Below are 20,681 nucleotides of genomic sequence, written 5' to 3'. Positions count from 1 at the left end.
CCTTCTGATGGGGTCATGATCCCGGGGTCCTGGGATCTGCACCCCATATGGAGCCCTGCATGGGGCTCCCTACTGGGGGGGGGGCAGCCTCCTTCTCCCTCTCCCACTCTCCCTGTTTGTGTTCCCTCTCTCACTGTCTCTCCCTCTCTGGCAAATAAATAAATAAAATCTTGAAGAAGAAGAAAAAGAAGAAGAAGGAGGAGGAGGAGGAGGAGGAGGGGAAGAGGAAGAGGAAGAAGAAGAAGAAAAAGAAAAAAGAGAAAGAAAGAAAAAGAAAGAAAGAAAGAAAGAAAGAAAGAAAGAAAGAAAGAAAGAAAGAAAGAAAGAGAAAGAAAGGAAGGAAGGAAGGAAGGAAGGAAGGAAGGAAGGAAGGAAGGAAGGAAGAAAACTGTTCTAATGGGATGTATTCCTGCAGTCTAGGGAGTGAGGGCAGTTGAGGAGGGTATGTACTATGGTGAGTGCTGTGAATTGTGTGAGACTGATGATTCACAGAACTGTAGCTCTGCAACAAATAATACATTATATGTTAATTTAAAAGAAGAAGAAGAAGAAGATGACGATGATGATGATGACAACGAGGGGTTGGACCTGGGGCTGGAGACTGGCTGGGGGGCAGAGACTGAGCCCTGGTAGGTGGAGACTGGGGCTGGGTGGGAGGAGACTGGGCTTTGGTGGGCAGAAGAGGTGGGCCGCAAAGACTGGGGTTGGGGATGGGCCTGGGGCGGAGATTGGGGCTGGGAGTTGTTCTTTAAAGGCAGTTAAGGAAAAGGAGAGGAGGAAACCTGGAAAACAAGGAAAAATAGAGGAAAGCAAAGGAATAAGAGGTAGAGGAGGAAAGTAGGAGCAAGGTAAGAAAAGAGAGGAAGAAAGAGAAGAAAGAAAAAAAGCTTGTGGAGGAAGAAATGACTGCTATGGGACCAGATTTGTTCCTCACTCTGGTTCCCAGGTTCCACTCCGATGCTGCAGTACAATCAGCTTAGAGCCTGATTATCATGGCTGACATAGCAAAGCGCCTGCCTATTTTTAGATGAAATTAATCATTTTCTTGTGTTATTTTTGGTTCAGATAATGGCTCCAGTACACAGCAGCTTCTTCATTAGCTGCCAGCAAGCATGTAAACAAGGTTGAATCTCCGCTTGGCAGGTTCTATATTCAGCTCTGCCATCAGGAAGCCAAATTTCTTGAGAAAGCTGGGTCTCCTGCACCCTGTGAGGGGCTGCAGGGAGAGGCTTAACTGTGCCAGTGGATGGATCCAGAGGAGTTGGAATGCCTGTGACCCCAGTGTTTGCTCTGTTCAATTGCTCTTCCAGTCAGGCACCACCTAAGTGGGCACTGCTGACATTTAGACTGGCTCATTCTTTGTTGTGGGGCACTGTCCACTGCATCAGAGGATGGTTAGCCACAACTTGGTTTGTACCCACCTCATCATGACAATGAAAAATGTCTCCAGATGTGGCAAGAGGTCCCCTGGGCAGGGGGGTTGGTGGGATTGTCCCCAGTTGAGAACCACTGGTTTAAATCAATAAATCAAGAAATTAAAACCATAAGAGTGTACATTAGGGGCACAGGCTTCCAAACACTTTATTGCCCAAAACTAGAACTTCCAGGCTGCCTTATTTTGTGAAAGAGCAGAATGCTTTTACTTATTCGTCCTTGCCTCCAGGTTGTTGGTGATGACCCATGAGAAACAGCTGCTTTGCCAGACTTTCCACTGTTGGCCATTGCAGCTACCTAGACCCTGGCCTCAGAGCATGCTACTGCTTTTCACCTGCATCATCCCAAGCCCTCCTCATTAACTCTGCATAGCAGATCACAGAAGTAAATGGAACTGGTCACTTAATGACACTAGCAGAGAACTATAATAACAGGATAAACCACAAGTCCTGCTTTGACCCTCCCTGACCAATGCTGGCCTTGTGCTCATTCTCTCTTAATGTCTCTTCATGGGACCTGAGCCAGCATGTTCTGCCTTCTGGAATCACTCTCATTGGGTCCATTTCATTGAAACTTGACCAAACTGTGTCCCCCTCCTTGTACCTAAGGCTCACAAAGGAAGAGACTTCCTCTAAGTCCAGACTGACATTCACTTCCCAAGTCCTCACTGGTCACCACTTCAGGAGCCACCTACTCCCAGGGTGGCTGGCAGTGGGAACACACACCAATCTCTGCTGTCATCGTGGAGTGCAATCTGATGTTGCCTCCTCAGAAAAATAATCTCTCAACAGGCTAGCATCAGAACCTCTCTCGAGTCTGGTTACACTGGATATAAATAGTCCAGAACAAGTCCATTTTTCCTCAGTTTCTCCTCCTCAAGATTAAACTGAATCACTGGGAGGCAACTCCATAAGTCAGTGATCCAAATTCAGCATGACAAGATGTCCTGCAAACCTAGAAGAAGCATGGGGCCCAGACTACAGTGGTGAAGGAGGCATTCATGACAGAAGTGAAGCATGAGCAGCATCTTGAAAGGTAACAAGACGTTAACCAGATAAAGTTGATGGGGGATGGGGCCCAAGGAGAAGCAGGAACGGATTTCCAAAGCAAAAGTACACCATCGTGGGGAGCAGCCCCGTGTATTAAGAAGGAGACAATACAGATTTTCAAGGGGGTATGGAACAAGGCAGATAGTGGTGAGAGGGCAGAGTAGGACCAGGTCAGATTCTGATGTAAGAAGAAGAGAAGGAAACTAGATCTGATGACTGGGTTCTAGAAGACAGTCCCATGGCTCAGGACTGGGCCGCTCTACTGTGGCCTCTCAGTAGCTGGCAACTCCTCAGACATGCTGGTGAGAGAACAGAAGGCTGGCTGAGGACAAAGCAAAAGCTGACACACTGCAACCTTCCCTCACCCCCACTGCTGGGTGGGACAAATGTGGCATTCTTTAGGAATCTGCCAACTATCTTAATAATACCTGGCTAGAGGGAAAAACCTTGACAATGGCAAGGCCTCTGGTATCCTGTATCCTGTAGGTCTTCTTTAGCATATGAAAGTTTTACTGAAACCTCTCTTTCCTTAACTCCCCAACCCCATGGTACTTAACCTGCCACCCCTCACAACCCTGGAACAGCAGATCTTTGTGCCCATGGGTCCTGTCCCTGTGCTTTAATAAACTATCATTTTGCAACAAAGATGTCTTCAGAATTCTTTCTTGGTCTTCAGCTCTGGACCCCACCCCCACTGAACCTCACCTAGATTCTAAAATTCATCAATACCAGCCACAGTCCCCTTCAAAGAGGGGTGCCAACTTTAGTTTCCTATTACAAAGGTACCCGTCATTTTCCCAACTATAAGGTGGAAGAGGAGGAAAAACTTTTTTCCTTGCATATGTTAGGCTAGAGTAAATGAGAGCTTACTATAGAAACAAGGTAGAGGGCTGGCCAGCACTTCCCTGTGCCTCAGAAAGTTTGTTCCCTTGGATCTCCTCTTAAAGGACCTTGGGTGTGGTTGCAAGACCTATGCTGATCCTGGCCTGGAGACACAGACCCACACACATAAACACATAGATCAAGTCAGGGAATGTCTGCTCTCCCAGACAAGTTTGGACTGCCAGCTCCCACCCTCTCTTTCCAGGCCTGAACTTGAGGATGGAATCAAGGGGAGAGCTCTGATCATCCCCTCTGACAGTTGTCAGGTGTCAGCGCTATGTCTTCTCCTAGCTGCAGCCTTCTGGTGGGTGGGGACTTTCAGGCAAATCTCCTAACCCCAATCCACATGTCAGATGCTGGTAACAGCCTTAAAGAGAGCCCAAAATAAAGGTTATCCCAATAGGCTCCTGAGGAAGATCAGTGACTCTCACATATTCAAGGTTTACACCACAATGCATGCCTGATGAAAGCAAACCAGCCCAGAAGGAAGACTGGGAATAAGTGCTACCCCACAGGCTTATTCCCTCTGTGTGAACAAATACCAACTCAGGTACCTGAGCCAGGGAGAGATTGTAAAAGCAGAAAGTCTTTAAAATCTAAGAGGTGTGTTTAAATTTACACCCAGATGTGAGGCCAGGAAGGCCAGTTACCTTTCATCCATGTTCCAGCTCTCTTTACCCAAAGTTGGCCAGGGCATGGTGTTGATAAGAAAGCTAGGACAGGGTAAAGTCTCCCCGGAAAGGAAGCCAGAAGAGCAGTGATGACTGCCACAGGAACAGGAGGGGTGACTGTCCCTGTATGTGCCCAGGAATGGGTTGTTAGTCGAGATTCTTCTAGTTTCGAGCAACAGACACCGAACTTGAATTCATTTAAGTACAAAGACGAGAAGTTATTGGTTCCAACAAAACACAGAATGTAGGGAGATAGGCTTCAACCATACAATGAGTTTCAGCCAGCACCAAAATTCTCTCTCTCATCTCACCTCTCCACACTGCTGCTTCTATCAATGTGCTGACCTCATCCCCTTCCACTGAGACAGGCTTTTTTTAAGCAGTGGAGAGCAGGGCCAGAAGCTGACTCAGAACTGCATTCTTGGGTAACGAAAGAACAGATTTCCCTCATCCACTTCCTATTTAAAATAACCACAGGGAAAGAAGCTGATTGGCCTGGCTAGTTTATGTGCTCATTCCTGGTCCAGTCACAAAGGTCCCGAGTAAGGGGCATTATAACTGGCCCAGGTTTGATTATGTGCCCACCTTGAGTGCCAGAAAGTTGATTTGTGTGTGTATAGGCACATATTTGCACCAGGACACACACGTGTATGTGTAAGTGTTTGGAAGGCAAAGGGGAAAAAAAAAATCAACATCTTCCACAATAGATACGCTCAATTTAAAGTCCTTTGAATCTAAGAGAAAATTTTGGAACTTGAAAAATAAGAATCTATTTTCTAAACCCCCTTTTGAAAGCAACTTCTGTTCTTTCCTTTTGATTTCTATATCATTTCATCTGTAACCCCGTTATACTCTTTATCTCCTTGGTAACTTATTTAAGCTTCCCTACAAAGCCATGAGTGCATAGAGATCAGATCAGATAAGAACAGCTATTTCTGTTCATTAACAAATTTTTACCTTGCTTGTTCCTGTTCCTGAGTACTTTGTGTTCCTGCCTATTAACATATATAAACAGGTACTGCTCTTATCTAAGCCAGCCCCAAGATTTATGCTTTGGATCCCATCTCCCCTGAATCTACTCAAAGATTTTGCATTTGAAATGATCTCACCTATCTCTTATATCAAGCATTTCTCCCTCTTCTTGGATCATTCCAATCAACATAAAAATATACCATACTTTCTTCCATCTTAAAAAAAACTCCCTTCACCCCCTGTCCCCCTCCAACAACTGCCCCATTTTTTCTCCTTATACATAAACTTATTAAGAGTAAACTCTCTTTCCTATCTCTAATTCTTCACCTTCCCTTCTCTCTTTAACTTACTTTTATCAGGATTTTGGCTCCACCACCCCACTGAAACTACTCTTGTCAAGTTTGCAACATCCTCCATTTGCCCAATCCAATAAGATAATTCTGTCTTCATGTTACTAACTTCTGAGCATCATTTGACATTTACTTGTGTACACCTCCTTTCCTAAATGCTTTTTTCACTTGACTTTGTGATAACACATTCTACTGGGTTTGTTCTTACCTACCTGGCTTTTCCTTCTGAATCTCCTTTGCTGAGTTTTCCTCTTGCTCACAACTTTTAAATAAATCAATATTCTTGACTCTGTTGTCACTCTACATCTGGGGAACCACAACTATGGCTTTAAATAAAATCCATATGCTGACTACTCTAGTTCAGAAATCCCTTGATCTCCCTCCTTGTGTTTTCAATGGCCTGTTCAATGTCTTCATTAGCATGCCTAATGATTTTGGTCTAACTAGGGCCAAAATAGAACTTGCCCACCCCCACTTCACACTCCTATCCAGTCTACCCATCTTGTTTAATGATGTCACAATTCACCCAGTTTCTCATTCTCTAATTAGAGGAAATATACTTTATTCTTCTCTTTTCCTAACACTTCACATCTAACCCATCAGCAAGTTCTGTTGATTCTACCTCCAAGATACATTCTGAATAGGATCTTCTCTCACTATCCTCACTACCACCAAGCTAGTAGTTACCATCGCATCCCACTTGGACCACTGCAAGAGCCTCCTAATGGTCTCCCTAGTTCTACTCTTCACTCCTCCCCCTCAACAGCTCTTTGTCCACATAGCAGCAAGAGTGATCTATGGAAAATACATTCAGATTATACTTCTTCCCTGCTTAAAATCCTGCAAGAGCTCCCCAGTATATTTTAAATTCAATTCAAAATCCCCAGCATGGCCCATGTGATCTTGCTTCCTTCTCCATCTTTTCTTCTCGTCCTATTCCAGTGTTCCAATCACACTGGTCTTTTTGCTGTCCCTGCTCTATAACAATCCAATTCACTTTTCAGGGCCTTTACCATGTTTTCTTTTTTTAAAAAAGTTATCGCCTAACCCCAGTTCTTCACACATCTGTCTCCTTGTCATTTAAATCTCCATTCAAATGTCACTTTCTTAGGGAACATCTCTAACGAGCAGCATACAATAGTCACACTTACCTAGTACCTCAGAAAATCTTTATCTCATAGTAATATTTTATTTCCTTTATAGTACTCTTCTAAATTACACCATTTATTTATTTAGTTATCTCTTTCTTTTCCATCTTCTCCCACTGGAGTGTAAGCCAATACCATTTCTGTCATATTTCCTTGATTACAACTCATTTATTTGCTTTTATCAACTCCTCGATCAATATCTGGCAGTAATAAATTCTAAATAAATACTTGTTGAATGAGAAAAATAAATATGTGTCTTCCACTGTCCTTTTCACAGTAGTGTTCAATAAGTGTCAGATGAATGGTTGGATAGATCGAGTGATGGGAGGAAGAATGGTTGGATGAAGGGATGGATGGATGGATGGATGGAGGAACAGATGAATGTATAAAATCAACAAATTCAATATCTCCCTATTACTGGCAAATATAGACTAGCAACTAAGTTCTTTTTTTTTTCTTTTTTCTTTTTTCAGTTATCTTTTGCTGTATAACAAACTAGCCCAACACTTAGTGGCTTAAAACAATAGTTGATTATCTCTCACAATTTGGAAAGTTGATTGGGTGGCTCTTCTGGTCCACCTGGTATTGGCTAGGATGCTAGGGTAAGAAACATCCAAGATGACCCATTTATCTGGCTAGTGGTTAATGCTGCCTGTTGGCTGAGAGTTCAGCCAGAGCACTTACATTTGTCATCTCTATGTCACTTGGGTTTCTCCTAGCATGGCAGCTGGGTTTGGAGACATTCCAGGAATAAGTGTTACAAGAGATTCAGGCAGAAGCTCTAAGGCTTTTTCTGACCTAGACTTGCAAGTCCCAGAATATAATTTCTGCCATATTCTATTAGTTAAATAATCACTAATGTCAGCCTAGATTTAAGCTTCAACCTCTGAAGTGAGGAGCAGAATTGAGGGCAGCCATCTTGGAGATTATCTACTATACCCATAAAGAGGCAGCAGGATTCTGCAGGGAAATCACAGTTACTAAATCCTGATCCTTCTCTGCTCTTTATGAAAACTACTTCTAGTATTTGCACCTATGTGTGTTATTTTAGGTGGATATTATATTCCAGTCATAAATGAGCAAAGAAAAAAAAACATATAAGCCATGACTTCATAACTCATTGGTTGCTTATTCATTAACTGAAAACTCTTCAGAATTCATTGCCTTTTCTTTGTTCCAAAAATTTTTATATATTGTTCCAAAAATACAATCTTGTTTCACTTTCTTTAAATTTTTCTGTGAATTCTAGCCAGCATTCTCTGTTTTTTTCCATCTCTATGTTCCTGTCACCTGTTCCCTTTCCCCACCACCACATCACTTCATGAGCTCAGATAAGCTTGTACAGGAAGAAAAAAAAAAGTCATTTCTAAAATAAAAGCTGTAAAACAGGATCTGAACAATGAAATGCAGATATAGATCAAAGCAGAGAATTAAGAGTTGAATTACTAATTCAACAATTGGGTTCTATTCAGTTAGGAGGCCACCATCTTTGTTTCCATTGTTTCTTGCTAGCTATATATAAGAATCAAATGTGCAGCTAAAACAAACCAAAAAGAAAATAAAAATCCCGCGCTTTACCCAGACCTATGAATCAGAAGCATAAGGGGTAAGGCTGAACAAATATATTATAAAAAAACCCACAGGTGACTTCAATATTCTGTCAGCATGAATTAACTCTCTTGGGTTTCAAGATACAACATTGAAAGTAAAACCTAACTCTTTTATAATTATAGTTTATCTTATTAACACACACTTATTATTTTCCTATTAAAGAAGGGACAGGAAATATCAGCTAAGTTTCCCAGTATGATTTTATGTCCCAATTTCTGGCTGAACCTGTTTGTACATTTGTAAGGAAACTTAATAAGAAGATAGCTTTCAATATGCAAAGATTCACTTTTCAGGCATCTTTTCAACATTGATCCTATTCTGCAAAAGTCATTGACCTCACAAGAAACAGTTACAGCCAGGTTCTCACTGTGCTGAATTTCCTCAAGTGCATCCTGTAAGTGGGCCACAGCTGCAGCCAGCAGATTTTGCACTTCTCTTGTTCCTGCTGAGGATAAAATGTGCTGAGGCCAATAACCTGGTGAATAATTCATTTTCCTGAAGAACAATTTGTAAGCCTCAGAATTGCTTTTGCCAAAATAAACAGCAAATTTAAAAGATAGTAATACTCTCTGCATGTATATAACTTCCTATAATTTTCTAATTATTCTCCCAACAATGAGGATGATGACCATAGCTAGTATTTGTTAAGCGCTTACAATGTGCTGGGTTTTCTGCTAAGTGCTTCCACATACATCATCTCATTTAATTTTCATAACCTTCTGAGGTGAATATTGTCATTTTCATCCCTCTCTACCAAAGGAAGAAATTGAGACTTAAAAAGTTAAGTACCTTTCTCAGAACCACAGAGAATTTGAATCCACATCACAGTCAAAATGCTAGACTGCCTCCCACATCCATATGTTCCTTTATCTCTGTCAATCTGTCGCTCCACTGTTGATAGGTAGGTTAGTAGAGGTAGAGGTAGAGAGAGGTTCACCTGATAATCACAAAATCCTGGGTGATAAACAGAATCAAGTATCACGGTCCCCAGTTCTCAAGGAGAACATTTAAGTTGTGGAGTTAAAACAACCTGCTCCCACATTAGGGAAGCAAAGTCAGCTTTCTGACTGGAGTCCTGTGGTCCTTCCATAGCCTTGAGGCAACTCCAACAGAGCCAAAGGGACTTTTCTAAATCTGGCCTTGCACTGTGAAGTAGGGGGGGCTGGCGGGATGGGATTCAGCAATATACTGAGCCCTATGATGACATTTTCAGCCAAGAAGAATGTTTTATCAAATCCCCATCAGCCCAAGACTAGATCATACCAAGATTTTGCAATATGAACATAATGTTCTCTACTGTCCAGGACCTAATCCTTTTCCATCGGGGAACACATTTGCAAACAATGGCTCCTAACTGATGAGGAACAGGATCCAACTCTTACTCCACACACTGGGACCTTTACACCAGATTGGAGGCAACAGCCCTGAGGTTAAAGGGCTGCTCCATGTCTAACCACTGTAGCTTTTGCTTGAAGGAAGGTTTCCCAAATGAACCCCCAAAGAAACCGAAAATGGCATGAATGTACATCCTGTTACTCAACACTCTCTGGGTTTCATAACGTGAAGTCAGGAAGAAAAGGTGCCAACATTCCTGAATGTTATAATCATTAAGAAGCAAACTCTAATATTCCCACACTTGAAAGTTAAAGAGATGGGATTATTCACTCTCCTCCTCACTTATGGAATCACTGCAAAACCATATGGGCTGAATTAGGCATCCAACACAAATGCTCCCTACCATTCCCTCTGGGGGGCCTTGGGGCTCATCCCAGGCAATTGGCTTTAAAGAGAAGGATATCCTATTTGGAAACATAATCATGAGCCCTGATATTAATAAGCACTTTCTGACTTCAAAGCATTTTAATAACCATTGCTCTAATTAAATCTCACAACCTCTCAAAGAAGAGGCAAGCTTCGTCATTTCCACCCTACAAATGGAGAAACTGAGGCAGAGCCCTATGGAATACAAAACCATGGTCTTCCTGATAGTAGAACTGCTGGGGTTACTTAATGAGTTTTATGCTAAATTAAAATGTTGAACTGAGGGACACCTGAGTGGCTCAGTCAGTTGGGTAGCTGCCTTTAGCTCAGGTCATGATCCTAGGGTCCTGGGATTGAGTCCTGCATCGGGCTCCTTGCTCAGCAGGGAGCCTGCTTCTCTCTCTGCCTCTGCCTGCCACTCTGCCTGCTTGTACTCTCTCTCTCTCTCTCTTTCTCTCTGACAAATAAATAAATAAAATCTTTAAAAAAAAATGTTAGGGGCACCTGGGTGGCTAAGTGGGTTAAGCCTCTGCCTTCAGCTCAGGTCATGATCTCAGGGTCCAGGGATGGAGTCCCGCATCAGGCTCTCTGCTCAGCAGGGAGCCTGCTTCCTCTCTCTCTCTCTCTCTGCCTGTCTCTCTGCCTGCTTTTGATCTCTCTCTGTCAAATAAATAAAATCTTAAAAAAAAAAGAATAAAAAAAATGTTAAACTGAGTTTTTTGTTGTTGTTTTTTTGTTTTTGTTTTTGTTTTGTTTTGTTTTGTTTTGTTTTCTGTTACCATTTGGTGAGAACAAAACAAAGGCATTTAAGATTGTGTGTTAAGATGGTGAAAAGCATTAAACCAACCAGTTGTATAGTGTTGGCCTAGGGATTTAACTTCTCTAAGCTTTAGTTTCCTCATCTCAAAAATTGAAATAATAATAGAGGCTACCATATTGCCTTGTTTGGATTAAATAGTATAATGCATGTTAAAGTTGGTGGCACACAATTGAATACTCTAAACTTTAGCAGTACTTGTAAGCCAGCTCCTTCTCCTATAGTCACCATTGAATCATTTTTTGGTTCATAAGTATTTATCAATGGCCAATTAAGTGTCAAAGACTGCTGTCCAGAAAGGATACAGCAGTGAACAAAACAGACAAGATCATTTCCTACATATGGAATGTATCTTATTTCTTATTATAAATTAATTCACACCAAGCCTAGTCATAGTCCATTGTTGATTTTGGTTTGATCTTACTATTTACACAGCTAAAATATCTTTGATTATTCTCACAACTGGACCACCATAGTCCTTGTGCTGGCTGTGGTAGCTTTGATTGAGTTCTACTAGTACATGCAAGAGGATTTGAAGACAGTGGTCTGATCTTGGCATTTTAACTGAAGTTGCCAAACAAAGTATTGTAATTTCGACACCTACTTATTTTTGTTTCAGTCCATGCAGTTGTGAAAATCTGTTTTAGGTATCTTTACACAGACACTATGTGGGGCACTGTGCTGGGAGGGAAGCATGGGAGGGAGGTCCAAGTAATGTTTCAAGGCCAATTGCAACCATACAAAAATAGTGTTTTGAAAAGAAGCAGCATCAGTAAATATGGCATTCCATGGGAAGGTACAGAAATAGTAAATATGAAGTTTCTATTCCATGCACTTCTTTTTTGAGGGTCTAAATGGTCTTAGAACATACAATTCCTCTCTGCCCTTCTAATTACATTTTTATACAAATGTGTAGGCATCTGAGCATGCACACACACACACACACACACACATGCATGCATTTTTTAAACAAACAAGTTATCTTTCAAGTAATAACTAGAGAAGATATTTATCGAGTTTTATTCAAGGTCAGAAATGCTGATGGATGCCCTAAAATATATTAGTACATTTAATCTTCCTGAGATTTCTAGAATGTAAGTAAGTATAATTACTTTTCTCATTTTAGAGGATGAAACTAAATGTTTAGAGACATAAAAGCTCACATAATGTCTTATAAGTGGCAGAACTGGAATCCAGTGTGGCTCCCTATATTCGAAAGTTCACTATACTAGGAAGGATGAAAGAGGGAAAGGAAGGAAGGGAAATAGAATGTAAGAGAGGGGAGGAAAGGAGAGAGGAAACAGAATAATCTAGGAAATGCTAAGCCATGGCAAAAATAAAGTCTACAACTCACAGCCACATTTTAAACCCAAGAGTTTAGTGTTGAGACCCACTGTGAGGAGATAGGGAGGAACCATGTGGGACAAGATGTGGTGGGAGAAGAAAGAAGTGGTGGAGGAGAAGATAGAACTGTGGCCCAACCTCCCAAGCCCTTGTACTTAGAAAACTGGCAATAGCCACCATGACCTTGTGTTAAATGCTTCCCATGTTTCCATTATTTAGTGACCACATTTTGAATCATCAGGACAAGCTTTTGAGGAAGTTGATTTTTATTCCCATTTTACTGGGGCCATCATGGTTAAATAATTTCTCAAAAACCTAGCTCCCAAGTGACAGAACAAGGATGTTACCCAAAGCCCAGATTTTTTCTGCTACAGTATGGCCTTCCTGGTCCCTGACTGCTTGAGGATCGAGGCCAGGTGTTAAAGGACCAATGATGGGGAGGGCTGGTGAGCCATAACAGAGAGTTCTGAGAAAGCATTGCAGCAGCAGAAGGGAGAGAAACTCCATGCCTGGAAACCTGACCTGTTCTGGAAGGGGCTCAGCTCAAAGTATGGTATCATGAGGACTGTCAACAGGAATCAGAGATGCATATCCAAGGGAAGAATCTAATTTCAATTCCAGGACATTTCATGAAACAGAGTGTAAGGCAACAATTATTTGCTAAATAGAAAATTAAAGGCATAAATAAAATCAAAGCTTAAACCACTGAGGCAAAAATCACGCAGGCTCCAATTTCCTTCTGCTGCTTGTAGCTGCCAATTTGAAAAGAAGAAATCATGGGGATAGTGAAAAATAAGATCAATGGACCATGATTGATAGATGGTGATGTCTCTTATCCCACACAGTGCCCTTACCCCCATGTCAGCCCTTCCCCAACCACTGCCAAACCCAAGCAAGTTGGAGGAAGTAAGACTGTGAGGAAGAGGCCCCTGTTTATCTTCATAGGAACTCTGCTTTCCTATGAATGAATTCCAACACTGAGCATGTTCTGGTAAAAAGAGCTTTATTTCCCTAGACTCTTTGTACTTCCACTTATGCCAAAATATATTTCTTAAGTGTTTTAACCTTAAACACACACACACACACACACACACACTCACAACACACATACTGTCTCTTGGTCTTTTTAAAATACTGAGTTTGCCCCTTTTCTAGAACTCCTTATAAGGCGTCCTGTTTGATAGGTAATGAGTGACACATGACAGGGATAAGTTGGTCTAAATCTTTGTTTCCCATGGGTCCATATGTAAGACACTAGGTCAAAGGTCAAGTGCTCTGGGTCATATTTTACAAACCACTGTTTAATGAGATCAAACACTACTTATGACTTCACCTCCCCTTTATCCTCTGTATTCACTCATCTCCTTTGACTTCTTCCCTATAAGTATCTCACAAATTTTTCTCCTCCTCATAATATCCACTGCCTAGACCACTGACCACCTCTACTCTACTCTCCATACAGCTACAATAATGTTTCTAATGGTTTGTAATCCATATATCTGATTATATTTTATCCTTGTCTAAAATGTACAGTGGATTCCCCATTACCCACAGGATAAAAACCATTATCATTGGTCATATATACCCAAATCTTCACAGACCTCCTCTACCATTGATGGCACTCATTAATCTCTTCACTCATTTATTTAAAACCGGGCATCATTCTGGATACATGGGAAGTACCTATGAGTGTTTGTTTACTGACACTAACTCCATTATCTCCCCCCAAAAAAGCCACTTTGCCACTCCCAGTTGTTCTGAGGAGTGGGCAAGGTGAGTGGCTACCAACACAACAATATTCGGGTGGTCTTTCCCATGACAAAACTTTACAACAACCAGCACACTCTGCCCTGGGATCTAGGGTAGCCCCATTCCATGTTTAATTGTTAGCATACATCATCTTTTTAATCTCCTCCAGCCCCATTTCTTTTCTCATCCAATATGATGTCATCCTTATGAGCACAGACTCTGAGCCATGGTAGCTGTCTTTACTCACCAGTTTCACTGCTGTACTTGGATAACCTAGCACTGTTCCCATTCTTCCTTCATAAAACAGGGATTCTAATAATCCTACCTCACCAGGCAGGCAAAGGATTAAGGAAGGTAGTGTATGAGGAGTTTTTGGAAAAATTACTGGCTCACAAGAAAGGCTAGCTAGGTGGTTATTATTGCCTTCAATTCACCCATAAGGTTACTTTCCATAACAAGATTTTCATAGCCCTCAAGCTCATCTTCCCCATCCAGGTCTTCTTACCATTCTTCTGCCCTGAATTCCCTTCTCTTTTGTCTATTCATTCTTTAAGATGGAGTTCCAGTCTTGTCCATGAAGACACATTGACCACCCCTCATCCAAACAAACTTGATCCCTTTCCATTTGTCTCACATTGAAGCATTTTCATGTTTTGATGGCAGGTTTACCAGTTCTGATTTACTACCTATCCTACCTATTAAATCCAGAGCACCACGATCCCAAAGACAGTCTATACATCTAGCACAGCCTCACTGAAGCACTTCCCTATGTCAGGCATTGTAGCAACTCTTAGGGTCCCACGTAGGTCAAACATAATCCCTGCCTTCAGGACACAAACCAAAAAATGATAATAATCTTAAAATCTATGGAAGGAATAAATGCAGTCATATATTGTCACTTTTTTTTTACAGATTGATTGATTGATTGATTGATTTTGACAGACAGAGATCACAAGTAGGCAGAGAGGCAGGAAGAGAGAGAGGGGGAAGCAGGCTCCCCACCAAGCAGAGAGCCCAATGTGGGGTTCGATCCCAGGACCCTGGGACCATGACCTGAGCCGAAGGCAGAGGCTCTAACCCACTAAGCCACCCAGGTGCCATATATGGTCACTTTGAAGGAGATCCTGCCCCTAGAAGAGTTCTTAGCACCTATTAAGAAATTGGTCAAGAAAGCAAAGAGGAGAAAATAAACTTTATTGAAGGAACATTATTGCTGATGCTTTCAACAGAGCATTTCCCAAAGAATGGCCAGCATGCCATGGGAGGCAATTTTCCACAGCATGTAGAAGACTATTTTATACTCAAATAACTGCAACTTTAGCATGTGTTAGTACTAAATTTCAAGCCTGTCAAACCCATCTTTTCACAAATTCATCGTTCTGCTTAGAGTGAGTGGAGTGCAAACAAATTACAAGTGAGTGAAATTGAGGGACTCGGATTTCAGGGCTTACCTGAAGGAGATTCTAAGGAAAGAATGTTTCGTGACACTACCAAGGAAGTAACTAAAATACAAGATTGCAAAACCCAAAGGCAGAACTGGCCCTCAGCCTAACTGACCAGTACTATCCAATACATCTACCCCACACTCAGCAGGGGAAAGGGCCCGTTCATCGCTTTTGCTTTACATATTTTTAAAGTCTTACCTATAAAATCTCATCTATAAATCCTAGATGAACAGATTGAGGCCCAGAGGAGTGAAATGAGTCATTAATATTTCATTGGTTAAAACTAAACATAACTGCAGAAAAGGCAGCCAGACCAATGGCACTTGTTAAATAAACTCTGTCATCCCACCACAGAACTCATGTCAGAAAATAGCTTCTGTTCATCTCCATTAGAGACTGTGGACTCTGAGGAACTAACTGAGGGTTTTGGAGGGGAAGGGGAGATGGGTGATCCTGGTGGTGAGTATTATGGAGGGCACATATTGCATAGAGCACTGGGTGTGGTGCATAAAGAATGAATTCTGGAACACTGAAGAAATTTAAAAATAAATAAATATTTTAAAAAAAATAAAATAACTTATGTGGGTAATTCTTCCCCAGTCTAAATTTCAAGCCCCCAAAGAATCTCATTTGGACCCAGCATTTCCATATAAGAAATAGGAGGAGAAATGGTGCAATACCTCATTAATATCTTTCTTGGCAAGGCATACATTTAAAATATATGTACCAAGTTATAGTTATGTTGGAATCACACCTCATTTTATACAGTACCTGAGACTTTGCTACCTGTGGGGTGTTTGCCCTGGGAAGCCAGCAGCTTCCAAGAAGAAAAATGTTCAACCTGCTTGTTATCTTACAAATAAATGACTTTGTTCTCTCTCTTTTTCTCAGGCTTATTTTCCCTTGTATTGTGCCAGATTTTCTGTACCCTGTTATTGTAGGATATTGTCTTGACATGCAATAACACAACATAGTAGAGTTCAGCGATATTGACACAACCCAAGTGCCATAATCATGGCAAAAATATATGCATAAGAAGAGCAAACTGAAGACTTCCGATATTGATTCAGGTAACAGAGCAGCCTGAGGCCAGGCAGTGATGTATTTAACTAACTATCAGCACACTAAAGACTCCTGACCATCTCTAGGAATGAAGCTGAGCATTATACCTGAAGAGGGAACAGGAGCTAGTGGGTACCCAAAGGGGTCCCTTGACAACATACTCAGGTAGAGTGTTAGATAGATGATTCATTCACTTGTGGCTCAAGTTGATTGTTCATACTTGGAAAGCCTCACCACTGGTCACTGCCAAAGCCACTAGTTGAAAAACAGGCAGCTGGCTTAATTCAAGGCTTACTAGTTGCTTGACTAAATCATACCATGTGTTTGCAACATCTCTCTCCCCGTACCCCAGGATGTAAACTGTCTTATGTATTAGATACAGTTTTATCTGGGACTGGCTAGGAAAACTTTCCTGGCTCTTATCCATCAGCTCATTGGTTAATTCCTATTCTCAATTCTGAAAAGAAGTCTTCAGGGATGTCATCCTTGACCAACCAATCTAAGTCATAAGTCTCTGTTTTAAGTTCTCATTAACACTGTATTGCTTTCTTTCAAAATCAGCACTTATTAGAAGTGTAAATGTACATTGATTTGTGTGACTATTTGAATTATGTCTATTTTTATTATTCTGTAAATACACCCCTGCTGTCTGCTTTTGCCTCTGTCCAGTCACTGACTATCATGCCTAACATATAATTGACCTTCAATGAATAGTTGTTAAGTTTATGAGTGAATGAATGAATGAATGAGTGAGTGAAAAATGTGCCTGCAACAAAGGTATTATAATGAGATGGTATCAGTAATCTGAGCTCAAAATGAATGTATTCTTCTGTTCCTGGACACATTATTGAATTGCATTTCCCAGGCTCCCTTGCAATTAAGGTGTGGTCATGTGACTTTTGGGCCAGTGAAACATGCCTTCTAGGTCTAACTTACAAAAATCCCTAAGATCTTCCCCTTATGGCTAGCTTGGATGGAGCTCATCATAGCAACCTTGGAAGCAAGTGGTGAGGATAACAGAGCTCTGTGAGACTCTCTCCCAATAACTACATGAAGCAGAGCCAGCCTGACAACACATTCATGTATTTCCAGAACTATTGTATCAAACACTAAATAAACTTCTAATAAGTGTAAGCCATCATATCATGGAGTCTATTTGTTATGGCTGTTAGTGTTACTTGAACTAACACACCTCTTCCCAGTGATTCTCCACTAGGGAAAATTTTGGAGCCCATATTACAATTTTGTGGAAGATGGAATAGTTGGAAAAATCTCCCCAAGCAACTAAGATACTCCCACCTCCACGTCCCCCCATTATAATCTTTGTCCTACATACTTTCCATGGCTTTCCATGAAATCTGGAATTTAAAGATGTACTTGACTAGATGAGAGCCATTGCAGATGTAAAGAACACATACATTCACCCACGTATATGAACATAGGAGGCAGACTCAACAAAAATCATGGCTCATCATCAGTAGTATCAGATGATGTGTTATGATACATTTCTTTTCAAAGCAATCAAAATTTCATCAGCAATCATTATCAAACCAGTCCCTATGGAGGAAAGAGAGATGTAAAACACATGGTTGGTGCCCTTGAACAGCACAGCTCAGTGAAAGATCTCAGAATTGTGGTATGAAAGACATGGCTTGCAAGTGACTCACTACGAGTGAGACATTGGCAAAATTATTTCACCTTTGCTTTTCTTCATTTGTTACCAAATGTTTAAATTTGCAACTCAAAATTGCTATAAGGTTATGTGAATCAATGTATATAAAAGGTCTTGTAGGGCAGAGACACAAGTATATCATGGATTATGACCAACACTGTATGGCAGAGTGAGATACAAAGTGTAGTGGAAACCTAGCCTGTGGAGGTTGGTGAGTCAAGGGGAGGGACAAGGCCACCTTAGATTAGGAAATGATACCTGTTCCCAGGGCAAATGTGGGATTCAAATGGTAGAGGTTAAAGCTGTTTAGAGGTGATCAAGTACGGTTTCCTAGGTGCTCTGGGTCTTGAACTGAATGCCGAGAAATGAATACAAAGACATAGAGAAGGAAAGCTGGTATGAGACTATCAAATCGTCATCAAACATTTCTTGAACACCAGTGAAATTATTAGGTACTCTAAAGTTTGCAAAGCTGGTGTGGACAAGAGATACTATAACACAATGAAGTGGAAGCCATCTTGAACTGGAAGTTAAGAGACAAGGTTCTCTAATGAACTACATATTTGACCTTGGAAGAGCATCAATTTCCCAAGCCTCATCTCCTCGTTTGGGAAATGAAGACATTGGCAAGATGATTGCAGATTTCCTTTCTTGATCTTAACACGTGATTCCACTTCCGCATTGGTCCTTCAAGTTTTAACCAACTGCATCTCTCAATATAGCCTGCAGAGGGCACTGGACTAGGAATCGGAACACCTAATTTCTCTTCCCAGCTCCACCCCTGACCAATTATGTGACCCCAGTCACATTGCTTAACTTCTCCCTATCTCAGGTCCCCATCCATAAAACAGAGGGACGAGCAAACTCTCCACCTACCACTAAGGGGTGTAGCCAGAGTTAATACCCTCATCGTCCTTTGAGCTGAGCAGATGAAAGGCACTGAAAAAAGTACAAAGAATTTTTATGTGCTATTGACTTTATTTTATTTTCTGTGGGGGAGGGAGTCTGACCCAGCTGGAAAGCTGCTTTCTCTGAATCAAAGGGCAGGAACCCAGCAAGTTTCTCAGGATCAGGGCCTTAGACTGAGCTGCGTACACTCACCGTCCCAGCCAATCCTCCAGCTCAGTTTCCTTTAACCTGCTGCTCCAGGCAATAACTGTGCAACTCTGCAGTTTAACAATGTGTTCTTTGTCCCACAACTGTTCTCATTTCGCAACTGCCCAGGTAATATGTTTGAGCCTGTAGGAAGAGTCAAACAGTTAATGAGGGAAGGGTTTGGCATGCCCTACATAGGTTCTAGCAGCAAGTCTCAACAAGAAGGTATTCTCTCTTTCCTGCTTTCCGACCTACCCCCAGAATGTACAAGTGTCACTACCAGGAACGAGCCTTCTTTCCCAGCAGGCTGTAATACCAGTTTGGCTTTTATCAATGCATTGGTGAGGTGTGTTTTGTTTATGGTTTTATGCTGTCTATTTTCCCAGGGATATTATGTTTTGTACAGAGCTCTGGAGTTTGCGTCAGCTTTTAAAGCTACCAGCTCCTTTTCAGGTCTTATTGAGCCTTTAATATGGTATGAATAGGGGAGCTATTAGAGGAAAGAGCCATAATCGCCCCCAAGGAAAACATCTATCACTGGCCTTTATGTAGTCCCTGAACCCCTAAAAGGTGTCATCTCTCTGGACCGTATCTGGTGAGAGTATTCTGTGGGAATGCCAAGAAGCCAGTGCATTCAATGGTACTTAGAAAAGCATTTTCTAACCATTACAAATTGCCTTGTCAGTGTCTCAATTTCGTCTACATGATGAGTCTCAATTAAATTTGTTGGGGTTTGAACCTTTGTCCCCAGATGTGGCTCTGACAGAGATTGCTGACATAAATAATGTGGGCTCCCAGCCCTTGCCAGGCTCCAGGCTCAGCTGGGACAGCTATGGCTTTTTAAATGTCATTCCCAAGATATCCTAGGGGTGTTCAGCTTCCTTCTTTCTAATCTGGAAAGGGAGCTGTGGGCAGCATCAGCCCAGATGACACGAATGCATCTTGACAGACCATTCCTGCCGGACAGGTGTGCTACCTGCCGACGCCTCCAACAGAGAAAGCAGCCAATGTCCACAACGAAGGTTTCGCCAAACTGAGGGCATTTCATGCACAAGTCTTGAATCTCATGTCTCTGAATAAGTTTCCTTTAACACTACACACACACACACACACACACACACACACACACACACATCCCTGAAAAAGTTATCAGGGTTTTCTCTATTTAACTATAGTAATCCAGGAAACGGTCCAAGTAGCAAAATCTTTTCCCAGTGGCTTCCTGGTTCCTCATTCCTGACTTGCTCTCCTGCTGTTGACTGGAGCCAACAACAGAGGTGTTCTCTCTTTGGAAGCTGTTGGCTCATTATGGCCAAGGCGGATTTTAACTGGCTCTGGGTGGGTTTTATTCTGAGGGCTGGCTGGTAAAAGCCACAGCAAAGTTTCCAACAGGGCATTCATGTCCCGTGTGCATAGTTCCCCTTCAACTCTGGCTTGAACCTAACTGACAGCCCTACCCACTTACTCAGAAGTGCTTTTACTGCAGGGGACATAAAGTAGTGAAAGAACAGGTATTCAAAGCCACAGAGCTGGACTGGCATCTGCATCTGGGATTGTCTTACGGGATAACCTCTAATACATTTCTTCATCTGAGTCTCAGTCTCCTTACCCGTGACCCA

This window comes from Enhydra lutris, unplaced genomic scaffold (genome assembly GCF_002288905.1).
Source record: "Enhydra lutris kenyoni isolate GAN:26980312 unplaced genomic scaffold, ASM228890v2 scaffoldscaffold14, whole genome shotgun sequence".
Lineage (NCBI taxonomy): Eukaryota > Metazoa > Chordata > Mammalia > Carnivora > Mustelidae > Enhydra > Enhydra lutris.
The sequence above is the reverse complement of the archived record's forward strand: the minus strand, read 5'-3'. Positions refer to the sequence as shown.